The sequence below is a fragment of the Pseudophryne corroboree genome, chromosome 1, assembly GCF_028390025.1.
Source record: "Pseudophryne corroboree isolate aPseCor3 chromosome 1, aPseCor3.hap2, whole genome shotgun sequence".
Lineage (NCBI taxonomy): Eukaryota > Metazoa > Chordata > Amphibia > Anura > Myobatrachidae > Pseudophryne > Pseudophryne corroboree.
Genome location: NC_086444.1, coordinates 1,212,954,490 through 1,212,970,838, shown reverse-complemented (window position 1 = coordinate 1,212,970,838; position 16,349 = coordinate 1,212,954,490).

Sequence of the window (16,349 nt, the reverse complement as noted above, 5' to 3'; positions counted from 1 at the left end):
CCTGAGGGCCTTTAAACCAGAGGGCCTTAATGAGTTTGTAAACTACAGCACATTCGGGGTAATTCTGAGTTGATCGCAGCAGGATTTTTGTTAGCAATTGGGCAAAACCATGTGCACTGCAGGGGAGGCAGATATAACATGTGCAGAGAGAGTTAGATTTGGGTGGGGTGTGTTCAAACTGAAATCTAAATTGCAGTGTAAAAATAAAGTAGCCTGTATTTACCCTGCACAGAAATAAAATAACCCACCCAAATCTAACTCTTTCTGCACATGTTATAGCTGCCTCCCCTGCAGTGCACATGGTTTTGCCCAATTGCTAAAAAAATTCCTGCAGCGATCAACTTGGAATTACCCCCATTGGAGGTAATTCTGAGTTGATCGCAGCAGCAAGTTTGTTAGCAATTGGGCAAAACCATGTGCACTACAGGGGAGGCAGCTATAACATGTGCAGAAAGAGTTAGATTTGGGTGGGTTATTTTGTTTCTGTGCAGGGTAAATACTGGCTACTTTATTTTTACACTGCAATTTAGATTTCAGTTTGAATACACCCCACCCAAATCTAACTCTCTCTGCACATGTTATATCTGCCCCTCCTGCAGTGTGCATGGTTTTGCCCAACTGCTAACAAAATTGCTGCTGCGATCAACTCAGAATTAGGCCCATTAATTTAAGCCTTGGGGCTCTTAAAGCCAGAGAGCCTTAATACATCTGTTAACCTCAGCACTTCTACCTTGATCCCAGCACCCATAAGCACATGCACGGGGGGGTTCTGGTTTCCCAGAAACCCCCTTCCACCTGGCCTGAAGCTTAAATTGTGACCACTATAACAATAGTATATAATACAATAGCTAGAGCTGCCACCACAACATGCAGTGTAAGGGACAGTTCTGTCTCCTACTGGATCTATTATGTTTGTGTAGTTATTTATTATGGGATGTTTAACCTTTTGCTGACCACTTATGTTATTTATATTTGTTTAATACGTTTAATACAGCATATAACATGCACTCTAAATATTGTAATTATTAAAACAGTACTCCATACACTATCCAGTGTATAAAAAGACCAAGAGGTACATATGTATGTCCAGGGTCGGTAATAGGTTCTTCTACCACTCCCCCAGTCTCCTGCAGTCGTTCCAATGTCCCACAGGGTGAGAGATTGTGGATTGTATTTTGAAACCCCCCTCTAGAATTCCTGCGTTTGCCCCTGGCACCATCTTTTCTCCTTTATAAAATAGTGATCACAACTTATTTGCACTACATTCCTTTACCTTATGTAGTCACTTCACTATAACACTTTGCCAATCTCACAATTAAAAAAACAGCAAATATCACAGAATTTGGGGGTAATTTTGCTCCTACGGTATTATTATCCTCAATATCATTCATTTCCACTCATTTCCAGTCTATTCTGAACACCTCAAACCTCACAATATTGTTTTTAGGCCTAAAAGTTGCACTGAGGTAGCTGTATGACTAAGCTAAGCGACACAAGTGTGCGGCACAAACACCTGGCCCATCTAGGAGTGGCACTGCAGTGGCAGACAGGATGGCAGATTTAAAAAAATAGGCCTCAAACAGCACATGATGCAAAGAAGAAAAAGAGGTGCAATGAGGTAGCTGGATGGCCAAGCTAAGCTACACAAGTGTGCGGCACAAACACCTGGCCCATCTAGGAGTGGCACTGCAGTTACAGACAGGATGGCACTTAAAAAAAACGAGTCCCCAAACAGCACATGATGCAAAGAAGAAAAAGAGGTGCAAGATGGAATTGTCCTTGGGTCCTCCCACCCACCCTTATGTTGTATAAACAGGACATGCACACTTTAACAAACCCATCATTTCAGCGATAGGGTCTGCCACATGACTGTGGCTGAAATGACTGGTTTGTTTGTGCCCCCACCAAAAAGAAGCAATCAATCTCTCCTTGCTCAAACTGGCTCCACAGAGGCAAGATGTCGACCTCATCCTCATCCTCTGATTCCTCACCCCTTTCACTGTGTACATCCTCCTCCTCACAGAGTATTAATTCGTCCCCACTGGAATCCACCATCACAGGTTCCTGTGTACTTTCTGGAGGCAATTGCTGGTAAAGGTCTTCCCGGAGGAATTTATAATTCATTTTGATGAACATCATCTTCTCCACATTTAGTGGAAGTAACCCCCTACGCTGATCGCTGACAAGGTTACCGGCTGCACTAAACACTCTTTTGGAGAACACACTGGATGGGGGGGGGGGGCAAGTTAGGTAAAATAAAGCCAGTTTGTGCAAGGGCATCCAAATTGCCTCTTTTTCCTGCCAGTATACATAAGGACTGTCTGACATGCCTACTTGGATGCTGCCACTTACATAATCCTCCACCATTCTTTCAATGGTGACATAATAAAATGTAGTGACAGTAGACATGTCAGTAATCGTTGGCAAGTCCTTCAGTCCAGACCAGATGTCAGGTTTAGCTCCTGACTGTCCTGCATCACCGCCGGCGGGTGGGCTAGGAAATCTTATCCTTTCCTTGCAGACCCAGTGGAAGTAGAAATTGAAGGAGGAGCTGTTGATGGGTCACGTTACATTTGAGTTGACAATTTGCTGACCAGCAGGTCTTTGCACCTCTTCACACTTGTGTCTTCTGGAAAGAGAGATACAATGTAGGCTTTAAACCTAGGATCGAGCACGGTGGCCAAAATGTTGTGTTCTGATTTCAACAGATTGACCACCCTTGAATCCTGGCAAAGCGAATGAAGGGCGCATCCACAAGTCTCACATACTTTGCGGAATCGCTCCATCTTAGCTCCTCCTTCAATTTATCCAGCTGCTTCTGCAAAAGCCTGATGAGGGGAATGACCTGACTCAAGCTGGCAGTGTCTGAACTGACTTCACGTGTGGCAAGTTTGAAGGGTTGAAGAACCTTGCACAAGACGGAAATCATTATCCACAGTGCTTGAGTCAGGTGCATTCTCCCTCCTTTGCCTATATTGTAGGTGGATGTATAGGCTTGAACGGCCTTTTGCTACTCCTCCATCCTCTGAAGCAAATAGAGTGTTGAATTCCACCTCTTTACCATCTCTTGCTTCAGTTGACGGCGGGGCAGGTTCAGAAGTGTGTGCTGGCACTCCAGTCTTTGGCACACAGTGGCTGATTGCCGAAAGTGGCCCACAATTTTTCGGGCCATGTGACAGCATCTCCTGCACACGTGATGTTCCACAGCAGAGACATGGGGAGGCTAAACCACAGGAGCAGAGAAAGGCTAAAAGACAATGGGATGCTGAGGCACAGTGGGAGGTGTAGGATAAGAGGCACAGGGTGGGGAATAAGGTTTAGAAACAGTGGTGAAATGAGCCTTAACTTGACAAAAATGTCTTACCAGGACGAGGCGGGTGCGCAAATGCCGGCGGCGGAGGAATTGGTCCAGGGGTGCTTGTATTAAACACATTGGCCACAGCATTACCATTGTCCCCAGCAGTAATCAAACAAAAGCATTCATACCCTCATGGTTTACTGTACATTTCACAAGGTGCAAATCGTACCTGGGGCCTAATTCAGATCAGATCGTAGATGTGCTAAATTTAGCACATCTATGATCAGTTTCACAGACACTGGTAAATCTCAAAAATAAAAATAGACGCTTGCAGGGGTGATCAAGAACCAATTCAAATATTTATTGTCACTGTAATAGGCAAAATCAGTGCTGGGGTCTTCCACCCCTTATACAATGCCCACAACAGTAGCACCCCTAATACACATAATGCCCACAGCAGTACCGCCCCTTATACAATGCCCACAGTAGTATTGCCCCTTATGCTATGGCCACTGTACTGTTAGTGCCCCTTATGTACAGTAGAGCCCATAAAAGAAATGCCCCCAGTAGTAGTGCCCTTTATGTCCCCAGGAGTGCCCCTTATGTCCCGCTTATAAAGTGACTCCTATGCAATGCCCGTAAATCTCAAAAATAAAAAAGACGCTTGCAGGGGTGATCAAGAACCAATTCAAATATTTATTGTCACTGTAATAGGCACTGGAACTTGGCCGGTACCTGTTTTATGGGAAAAAAGATAAATTACTGTAAATACTGTACTGTACCAGGCCCCCAAGGAACCCTATAAAGCACAGTTTACGTGACATCATGATGTTCCACAGCAGAGACATGGGGAGGCTCAGCCACAGGAGCAGGGAAAGGCTAAAAGACAAGGGGAAGCTGAGGCACAGTGGGAGGTGTAGGATAAGAGGCACAGGGTGGGGAATAAGGTTTAGAAACAGTGGTGAAATGAGCCTTAACTTAACAAAAATGTCTTACCAGGACGAGGCAGGTGCGCAAATGCCGGCGGCGGAGGAATTGGTCCAGGGGTGCCTGTATTAAACACTTTGGCCACAGCATTACCATTGTCCCCAGCAGTAATCAAACAAAAGCATTCATACCCTCATGGTTTACTGTACATTTCACAAGGTGCAAATCGCACCTGGGGCCTAATTCAGATCAGATCGTAGATGTGCTAAATTTAGAACATCTACAGTATGATCAGTTTCACAGACACTGGTAAATCTCAAATATAAAAATAGATGCTTGCAGGGGTGACCAAGAACTAATTCAAATATTTATTGTCACTGTAATAGGCAAAATCAGTGCTGGAGTCTTCCAATCATAAATGACAGTACAGTATTTGGGCAATCAGAAGTGAATCCTGTCCCTCACCACATACAGTAATTGAACCTAAGGATGACATACAGTACTGTACAAGCACATTTTACATTTGTTTATTTATTTGTTTCTAAATTTCTCAATAAGAAACTTTTGGCCTAGGGGTGCCGTGACTCAAAATCGTTTGGGAACCACTGGTATAAAGAGTACACAATAAAGAGAGTACAAGACTTACTGCTTGTGGCGCTGGTCCACGGTATGGCAGTGAAAGAGTGGTGCCGGGCCCTTCGCCACATTATCTGCTGCCGGGCCCTTCGCCACCTTATCTGCTGCTGGGCCCTTCGCCATCTTATCTGCTGCTGACACCCTGGGTACAAAAAGGAATGTACAGTGCCCTTAGATACAGTACATTACTGCACATACTGAATGCTGTAACAGTTAATAATGGCTGAGGAGGTGCTTATGTACACGGGGTAACGGTCATTGGGTGCACCACACTAAGGTTGACAGTCATTATGTCGACCACTATTGGTCAACAGTGTTGATAGGTGGACATGGTCTAAAAGTGGACATGTGCTAGGTCGTCATGAAAATAGGTCGACATGGTACTATTGACATTTTTGGGTATCGTTTTTTTCACAGAGTGACCGGGAACCCCAATTAGTGGTCAACCTAATGAATGTTGACCTAATGATGGTTGACCATATAATCGGATACCGGTCACTATTACCATTCGTAACCCATGTGGATCGTAAAATATGAAAAAGTTAAAAAAATGAAAACATTTTAGAAAAATGCATGTCAACCTTTTGTCATGTCGATCTACAGTAGTACATGTCTACCAAGAGGCCCTGATGACCTAGACACCCTGTTGACCTACTTACTATCGACCAATTGTGGTCAACCTAGACACTGTCGACCTAAGTATTGTCGACCCCAAGACCGGATTACCTGTACAAGTAAACCCCTGGCAACGAGCAGGTACAGTAATGTAAAAGTAATTAGAAGCCTTACTGTAGGACTTAATGTTTAATGGGCATTGTGGTGTCTGGCATAATGTATCACGGACATTGCGGTGTGTCATAATGTGTCACAGGCACTGGTGTTTCTATAATGGGTGCAATGTGTGCAGAGGGGGCCCCCACCACACACAGTGCACCCATTTGGGTAATACTCACCTCTCCGGAGTCCCGCGCCGACATCACAGGTGCTGTTAAAACTAATTTTCACAGAGTTCTGTGCATACGCAGTAGAGAAATCTCTGGGAAAATGTCCGCCGCGCCATTTTCCCAGAGATCTGTGCATGCACAGTAGAGTCTGAGCCCTCTACTGCGAGGGGACACGGTGCACTAATTGGGGTTCCCCATCACTTTCCGAACAAAACAACACCAAAAACAAAAAACAAAACTCATGTCGCCTTCCAACCCTGTCGACCTAGGTACTGTCGACCAATAGTGGTCAACCTAAACATTGTTGACCTAGTTACTGTCGATTCTATGATCCACACCTATATCATGGGCATTGTGGTATGTGGTATAATGTTTCAGGGGATTGCAGTGTATGGCATAATGTATAAGGGGCATTGCGGTGTGTGGCATAGGGTATAACGAGCATTGCGGTATGGTGTGTGGGATCCGGGCATGGTTACGGTATGAATGGTTGACCATGTTAAGGTCGTCAATCATTAGGTCAACCACTATTGGTCGACAGTGACATGGTCGACATGCACTCATGGTCGACACTTGGTAATGGTCGACACATGAAAAGGTCAACATGGATTTTTGGACTGTTTTTGGTGTCGTTTTCATCGTAAAGTGACGGGGAACCCGAATTAGTGTACCGCGTCTCCTTGCATGGCTCGCTTCGCTCGCCATGCTGCAGGCAAGGTGCCTCGCTCCGCTACCGCTGTGCTCGGCACAGGTTACTATTCCAAATCGTAGTCCACGTGTATGGTAAAGCATGAAAAAGTTAAAAATCTATTTAAAAAAAAAAAGCCATGTCTACCTTTTCAAATGCTGACCTGTCATGTCGACCATTTTCATGTGTCAACCATGAGTCCATGTCGACCATGTCACTGTCGACCAATAGTGGTCGACCTAATGACTGTCGAACTTAACATGGTCGCCCATCCAAACGGATTCCTCCGGGCACAATTTCTAAACTGACATCTGGAGGAGGGGCATAGAGGGAGGGGCCAGCCCACACGTTTAAAGTCATTTTGTGCCGATGGCTCCTACAGACCTGTCTATACCCCATGGTACTAAATGGACCCCAGCATACTCTAGGACATTAGAGAAATGTACATTACTTAAATACAGAAGTAATAATGTGCAGTACTGGACTGTACTTACTCCTCAGGGACAGCCACAGTAATTCCAGTTTCCTGGGCTCCCTGGTGACCAGATCACTCCACTTCCTCTGGAGTGACCTGAGGCTGCGGGACTGGCCATATTTTGCTCGGATCTCAAGGCGGGCATTATTGTAAGCCCGCCGCTTCTCCAAGATAGTAGTAAATAGCCGGTTCCGCCACCTAAGCAGGATCAGAAGCTCCCCTCTAATGTAGCGTCTCTCTGCCATTTTTGCCTGATGTAAGACCCGGATGCAGTACACAAACCGTTGATTGAATCTGCTGGCTGTGTACAAAACCTATTGTAGCCCACAATGCGTGCAACTGAATTTGCTTCCCCACCGCCTGCAATGTGTTGTACCCATAACGGATTTTATCCGGTGTCTGTGTACAAAACATAATGGAGCCCAGCGGGAAAGAATAAACAGACCAAACCAGTTTATTTCTTTAAAAAAAATATATAAAAATAAATTCACCAAAAAAATAATAATTCTGGTCTCGACAGGATTCGAACACAGGATGCACGCTTTGCAGGCAGACACTGTAACCATTATGCCAGTGCTGACCATGCTATGAGTTGGCACTCCAGGTAAATATATTATGTGTTTTGATGTGTTGTACTATTAACGGATTGTGTCCGGTGTCTGTGTACAAACCATAATGGAGCCTTCCAAGATGTCACATTAATGACATAGAGATCCATTGGCATTGTGCATTACATATTTAGGGCTATTTGAAGCAAATGAACCGGAAATGACGTCCGAAATGTACATGCTGTTTATGCTTCACCAATAAAAGATATTTTCCCCAATGTAACGACAATATTGATAGTGTACGGGTGCACCATGGTTGGGGTTAAGGCTTTGTTACAACGAGCTCAGCTGGAACGAATAAACAGACCAAACAAGTTTATTTCTTTAAAAAGAATATATAAAAATAAATCCACCAAAAAAATAATAATTCTGGTTTCGACAGGATTCAAACACGGGATGCACACATTGCAGGCGGACACTGTAACTGTTATACCACTGCTGACCACAATATGAGTTGGCACTCCAGGTACATATATGATGTGTTATGATGTGTTCTACTTTTAGTGAACGCGCTGCACCGTGCTTAACATGGAGCATTCGCCACCTAGCGGTAAAACTGTGTATTACATGGCGTGGGACACAACGCACGCCATAACGTTATTACAACTCGCGATTCAGGACCCTAAATAGCGCGCTATTAGCAACGGTGTATGAGGATACATCTGTATAATGAGGCACGCGGGGTTGAGCCACCCGGTAATGATGAAGGTCGGCACCATGTATACTAAGAAGTGATTAACAGTTATGTATGACAACGACCAAATTTCAGAGCCATTGAGTACCACAACCACTATCGGTTTGTTAATTTGGACAGAGTTACATCATTTGTAGAGGAAATTCGAGCCGTTCATACTTCTATACAGGCCATGCTCGATGGCGTCCTTGCGGGCGTGGAACCTGCAGACCGCGTTCAGCTTAGATTGGAGGGGGATGGGTTACACAACGCCATCTATTCGCATCGTAAGCTGCAAGAAACATTAGACGCTGCCAGTTTTTTGAACCAGATTACAAACGCGCTTCAAAGTAACGCTGAATTCTTATTATCCACAGGTTTAAGGTTTGTGATCAGTATTTTTAGAAACAGTGCGGACGGATGTTTGACAGGTAGAAGTTTACACCGCTACCATATAGTTTAAACATTGATAAGCGTAAAAGATACCTGTATGATTTCAGAAATATTGGTAATAACCTGTGTTTGGCCGCTAGCGTCTGTAAACTTCTGGATAAAGGTAACAACACCAATGACCATGTAATACAGGAGAGAACGATCCAACTACATAAAGCTTTGAATCTGCCGATTGATAAAGCGGTCAGCTTTAGCGATGTTGCATTTTTTTAAAATTACTTAAATGTTACGATCAAGCTCCTCTATTACAATCAAGGGGATTGGAAATATTACTGTACGGACAGCCGTTACAAAGACACGCTGTTTGTGCTATATCATGATTGTCACTTTTATGGGATACTCGATATCAAAGCGTTTCTTGGTGCCCGATATTATTGCAGCCGTTGTCATAGTGCTTACCATCATAGAAATAATCACGATTGTCTTTTCTTTTGTAAGGCTTGTCACAGACCGGATTGTATTGACGACGGTGTGACTGCGTTAAGGTGTTCGGTGTGTAGGGTATTTTGTCGATCAAACGAATGTTTAGAGCTACACAAAGCTTTAGCTTTTGATCACAAAATATCCTGTCTTGAACATGTCTATTGTGACAGGTGTTGTATCTACCGGCGAACAGACCATAACTGCCGAGGCCTAAAGTGTCCCATCTGTAAGGTGGCCGTTGATGGGTTTTTGAACCATTTGTGTTATATACAAACCATCAAGCAGGAAGAACCCACAAAGAAATACATATTTTATGATTTTGAGTGTGTGCAGGAGACGGGGGTGCACATACCAAACTACTGTTACGCTCTAACATTAACGGGGGAGAAAGACTGGGAGTTTAAGGGTGGTGCGTGTATCAAAGATTTTGTAAAGACGTTCATGAATCCAAAATTTGCGCATTACTTCAACGGCGTTTAAAATTAGTTTATGTTAATGGAAAAGGTTGCAGTGAAGCGGTCCTAGCAATTCAACCGTGCGACTCTGCTCTGTTGCGCCTGCTCGTTTTTTGAACCCCGTATATGGGCCGTTCAGCGCCGTGTTGTTAAATTCTCCAGCCGAATATTTGTAAAATAATCCTGTTGTGTGCTTTGTTGACAAAGCATCCGAGCTGTAATTCAATACAGTCTCAATGTACGCGCGTTACCTAAAGATTGTTGGATTGTGATATGAGCCTGTCACCCAAAGTTACATCCACCTGGTTGAATAAAGTCGCTATGGAGTAATTAATAAGTGCGACCCGCGCACCTTGCGGTATCGGCGTGTTATCGGTTCGTACGATCTTGCACGTCACGTACAACAGCGTGTTGATCAGATCGTAGTAGTGTTCACCGCTGGCAGCTATATAAAATTCAAGCGGAGCTGTGTCGGATAACGCCGCTAAAGGTTGAACTTCGACGTATAGACTTTTCTCGATGCTAGTTTGTGTCGGGGGCATGTCAAAAAGATCCAGCTCTGTTTTTGCACATTCGACGGACTCGTGGTGTATGAAAGACATGTTTAAAAAATATCACCAACGATGCGCTTCGGATTTCTCTTCTTCTTTGAGTTGCGTCGTCTCTGGTTTTTATTTAAAAAGGGTATGTCCCAAGGCGGAAGCGCTATCATGCGCTTCCGCTTTCTTTTAGACACGCCTTTTCTTGTATATATTAGTCCTGAACCATCTTGTTTTGCTTGGTTCGCATTGTGTATCTTATTCACCATGGCCGTTGTGGCTTGTCCGATAACATATTTTGCTATATTGCGTGCCGGGCCTTCATATGCGGTTTTGCTAACTCTAAACCTCTCTGGAAAAGAGGAACAGCTTTTCTGAAAAGACTTCGAAAAATACAGCCTAAACCGCAGCAGTACATGTACGTGCTGCCGTGAAAACCTGGTAATCCATTACCGGCTTGAGATTTATAATATTGCGCGTAGAGACCCGGATCGCCATAATTTTTAACAGCGACCATTCTGCTTAGTTAATAAAATTCAGTTTTGCGGCGTCTGAAGTGTAGCTTCACGATCGCTTTCCGAAACTTAAATGCCATGTTCTCGTTCTGGTCATTCTTTATCTCTATGACTATCGTGTCAAAATGTGTTTTGCACAATGGTACGTAATCGGGCTTCTCGTATCGTATTGTGACCACCTCATTGTTATAACCCTTCATTTCAACAGTGGGAAGTAGCGGTACATAGCTATCCCCAACCCGCTGGTGTTCGATAATGTCTGTGTACACGTACATCGTATATTGGCCGCCTTTGATGTCGGCGCATGGTTTAGAAATCTTAGTTTTAGGTTGTAAACCCAGTATCCATGTCAGCTTAGAAACGGCATGGATTTGATACAACAGCTTACTGTCGCATGTTACAACACGTGCAAACGGATCGTACGTTTAGTCTTAATCCAACGTCCAGTTTCAGTTGTACAATTTCAGCGTTGATTACGTTCAGTAGCGCTTCGATTGTTTCATAAAAACCCGGTTTAATGCACAAACTTGCTACTCTCGCCACCGGCTGATCTGCTGTTCCATCCCATGATAATTGCAGTCTACAATCTTGTAAATCCAATGTATTCCACGTGTGCGGATATTGTATCTCAGTAAGTGCTACTTCCCATTCGCCATTTAAGTCTATCGGTTTAGCCAATTTTGTCGTATAGTTAGAAATCTTATTTTGCGGGAAAGTAACCGCCGAGGCGTTGCTGGGTAAGGTTATGTAGAACGACTTGTCATCCATTGCTCGTCTTGTTTAGATAGTGATGAGCTTTAAATGTCTTTTATCACTGATGCCACGACCCAACTGTTAAATTTTGCGGGGTACCCGCGCCACTTGACTAACGCATATTTTCGGCCTCTGACCGTCTTATTTTTTAAAGAAAATTCCACTTTGTAAACCCTGTTGTAGTTTTTTGGTATGCTTTGAAGCTCTTCGTGGTAAAAACTACCTGTTATAACTTCACTGTACAGATCTGTCAACTTATAAAGCGGCTTAAGCCCATTAGTGTTCACACTATGTACAACAAATATCTCCTCAGAAAAACTCTGTTCGTAGCCTTTCTGAAATATGTCCTTATATTTAGAAATACGGACGTGGTCACCGATTCCTAAACAAACGGGGGCTTTCTTACTTCTAAAGTAATCACCGTAGGTCGTTTTGAAGACACTCAATGCATTAGAGTCATTCAGATCGTTTGGAGCGCACTTAATCGTTCTATGGTATGTGTTATTATAGCTGCGTATAAAGTCTTGTAAAACGTATATATATCTGTAGGTATTCTTTGCCGTGAAATAGCGCCACATTCGTGTTTTTAAAGTCCTATTTAAGCGCTCCATAACAGCAGCTTTCATATCGTTATTGGTCGTGAAATGATTTATAACGTATTTTTCTAACACCTTTTTTAGGTTTCTGTTTAGAAACTCTTTACCGTTATCGGTTTGTAGCTTCATCGGTACAGCACCCCGCTGGAATATTTTTTCAAAAGTATTAGCGACTGTTGCGGCGTTCTTAGCAATCAGACTTTAAGCCCAGGCCCTCTTACTGAATATATCGATGACTGTTAATATGTATTTAATACCATCGTTGTATTTTGACAGATCTATCAGCGAAAGCAAATCGCATTGCCACTGTTGATTTACTCCCGATACACAAATCATGTTCCTTTTATAGTTTTTTCTTGCCGGTTTGTGCAACGTGTATGCGTCATGTTCTTGTAACCACTTTCTTACGTCGGATCTTTTAAGTTTATTTTTAACCGACCCATAATATTTATCAATGCCGCTAAAACTACCTGGTTTTAACACTGTGTAATATGCATCTTTCAGCCGCTTGATTTGACGCGCTGCGTTGCGTGACATTCTGTGACTGGTGTTACGTGACACTCTTTTCAAAGCCATTATCTTTTAATATAGTTTAATATCGAACTCTATAAATTTTATATTAAATTTTATATAAAAGCGATATCAAACACTATAATTTAATATTAAAGGGGGTGTGCCCCAGGAGAAAGGGGGCGTGGTACCTCTAATTTTGACAGAAAGGTGGTCTTTATCTACTATAGTACTTTTGTGTAAATGTATCTATTCTCACGATATAATATGATACTGCTAGTCATTGAAAGTCAATGACCATTTATAGCATACAACAACCTTGAGGAGGTTTCTGGTGTTACACAGATACTTCAGTATACAGATGTAACCATGTACGGGTACTTTCACTGTGGCTAGGTGTGCCTACCCCTAGCCATATCAAGCTGCTGAATTTGCAAAAAGGGCACATGCAAATGGGGCACGGGCACTTCTAGATGTAGCCACCCTGCAGCTTGGTGTGGCTAGGTGTGGGCGCAACTAAATGTGCCGGGGGTGCCCATACATGGCAGATGTAGCCATGAGGATCATGGCTACATCTGTACCTCTCTTCTCTCCTTTCCTTTTTTTGGAGTAAGAAATAAATACTTGTTAGTTTGTTGCTATATTGTTTAGAATAGAATTGTGCAGACAGAAGTATCCTCTAATACTTCAAGAATCTCAGGAGTAAAGTGTAAGTGATGTGGAAGATACGGCTCAGGCTATACAGTCCTCAGCTGATTCTTCCATCACAATGTTCCGGGAACTTCAAGATAAACTAGATGATCTTGATAATAGAAATCATAGATATAACCTCTGATTTATTGGTATCCTGCAACATGTGAAACCCTTGACCCTGGTAGAATTTCTAACCTCATATTCCTGACACAAAGGAATTCCCACAAGTAGAACAGGTACATAGGGTATGTGTCACAATCCGGGTAATTCATCACCATTTCTTAAATTCCAAATGTCTCCTGAGACTGTCCCAGCGCTCCAAGCCTGGATTCCACCTGCGCTGTCTGCGTGCAGCACGCTGTTTAACATGACCTCGGTTTCTCATATGCTAAAGTTCAAACAGACTTTCCCTCCGGGTTCGAGCATGGGCGCGGCCATGTTTGGATTCATCGCATGTAGCTTTGCAGCCTATCAGCTGCACTCTGGACTCTAAAGAAAGGGTTGTGGACTAGCCGCACAGAATCTTGAGCAATCTTATACAGTAATGACTAGTTGGATACTACCCAATTCTTCTCTATTTCTTTGAAACAATGTCCACCTATTACAAGACTGGTGGTGCACCTTGAGAGTATAACTGAATGCAAAAAACGGGGGTTACCATAAGAGAATGGTACTGGAGTCTCCTATTTAATGGCACTCTTGTATCTACATAGACATACCCCATATGGTATTGAACAAATTATAAAACTTAACTTTTATTCTACATATTAATGAAATGGAGTGTATTCACTCCTCAGTTTAAAAGGCGAAATATTTGCACATGAAAGTTTCTGTATTAGCTTAATTAATTTCATTTAATAGTTCATGCAAACAATCTGTGCACAAAGATGCCCGATACCTCTGCACAACGGAGCCAGTAGCAGAGTGTGACCTTCTTGCTTAGTATACATATGAAGAGGTTGTGAGGCAATACCAATATACCTTGTAGCATAAGGAGTAAATAGATACTTATACCGTTGATGGTACAGATCGTATTCTGGCTTTGGATAGGAACAAAATTGAGTAAAGGGTCCCTGATTACCAGTTAGAGCAAGTGGTGACACAAGTGAATTACATTTTATTGTGGGCGCGTTATTCAGAGAGGAGCACGGGATGAACACAGAAAATAATATAAAGAAGCAATAAAGCACAAGCTACATTAGATGTGTATTCCTCATGCCTCTCTGTTTTTCAACACCAGGGATGTCATGCCACGAGTTCTCTCATTGGCAGCGCTGATATTTAATCATCAGCCAAAAGCAGAAACTCACAGGCAAGACAACCATACCCTGGCACTGTCTATATTTCTAATGGCTGATACCAGTAAGCGTCTCTCACTGTGCATATAATGCTCTAGCACATGGGCAGAAACAGAACCCCGAATCTTTGAAGCCTTGTCTGCTCTTACTGACGTCTCTTCTTTAGGTGAATGAAGAACAGTATAGGCATTACCCATATTTGATTGTATATCTGACAGAGAAGCCCTCCATTAATGTATATTGTCACCACACTATTCTAGTTAGTAGCATAATACCTTTTGACATAGGCATACTTAAGACATAAGTCCAATATTATTTGTTATATACTGCTAGGTAAAACAGATATAACACTGTATTCTATTAGCTATATATAGATGTAGCCACCTTTATCTTGACTGTTTCTCCGCCGAGACGGGCGTTTAGTCACGCTAAGGCGATAGCTGAGTTTAATCACTGGTAGGCGCGTTGAGGCGATCTAGATACTCATCATGCATTACACATCTCCACCACTGTGTGGCTAATGCTCCACTAATCCAGTACTTTCGATCGTACAGTATAGCGGCGGATTGATCTACAGCTCTGGCAATACTGTAGGCGTAACGGGAGGCGGTGGAAAAAGTATGGAGTACTGTATGTGTATGGAGACGCAACTACAGTAATTGTGTAAAAGGAAGAATGTACAGGACAATGTATAAACACCGTGCTTTTAAAATACATGAGCGTCTGGGAATGGAGGGCTACAGTAGCTAGCAGGAGGCGGTGGAAAATACCGTGCTTTACAAATGCGAGCGTCCGAGTCCTCTAAGGCATAAACCAACACCAATGGGGTGGGGGCCGGGCGCTGTTTGCAGTACTTTCACACATGAAATTGGGAGTCTCTCATGAGGCGTCGTGGGCTAGGGGTGAAGGCTCCCACCTCCCACGCTGGGGGTCCAGGGTTCGAGACGTGATGTGCCTTCTTTTTTTTTTTTATTGTAATAATACACTGTATTATTTTATCTACATTGTAAGACAGTCAATGGAAAGGTGCACACAAGTTACATATAAATCAGAGTACATCTGCAGGAGCGATTCTTTACGCTAAATGCAACTAAACAGCGGGAATGAGTAGAAATGAGTGTATTCTGACGCTACTGTGAGCAAAACAGTACTATACAGTAGATATTCGGCGTTTGTGTATTGCACATGACCTGAATTCCCTCCCTGTCTACTGCATGATCTGTGCAGGCTCCCAGGGGGGAAGGGCAATAGGCTAGCAGGAGGCTACTGGGGACTCCCGCTTGCCCATCGCCCTTCCCCCCTGGGATCCTGCACAGGTCATGCAGTAGACAGGGAGGGAGTTATTCACGTAAACTAGGGCAAAGCTGCAGGAGCAGTTGTACTGTTTAGGGTCTATGCACCATATGGTATACATACAATTCTATAGCAGGGCAGACTCAATTGAAATGGCTACCGCCTGTGTCTCCTCGCCCAATGGAGGCCCTCGGCTATGGAGCAAGTAACAGCACAGATTTGGTAGGTCACGGGGCAATGCTGAAGGAGCGTCAGAATCCCCTAGCTAAAATACACAGGGGTGATAGGGATAAGTGAGGTCTTTGCGCATAACGATACACTGCAAAGTTCCCCATGGTTTTGATTATGCCTTTTCTTTGAACACGGTATTTTCCACTGCCTCACCCTACCCCCATCCCACTTTCCCCTTCCCCCCCTGGGAGCCTGCAAAGTACATGCAGTAGACAGGGAGGGAGTTCCGATCAGGTTACAAGACATGTGCAACAGTATACTACTGTATGTAGGAAAATCCACTGCCCACTCTGATTTATGTGAAACCTGTGTGCACCCTTCCATTGAATGTATAACAAAGA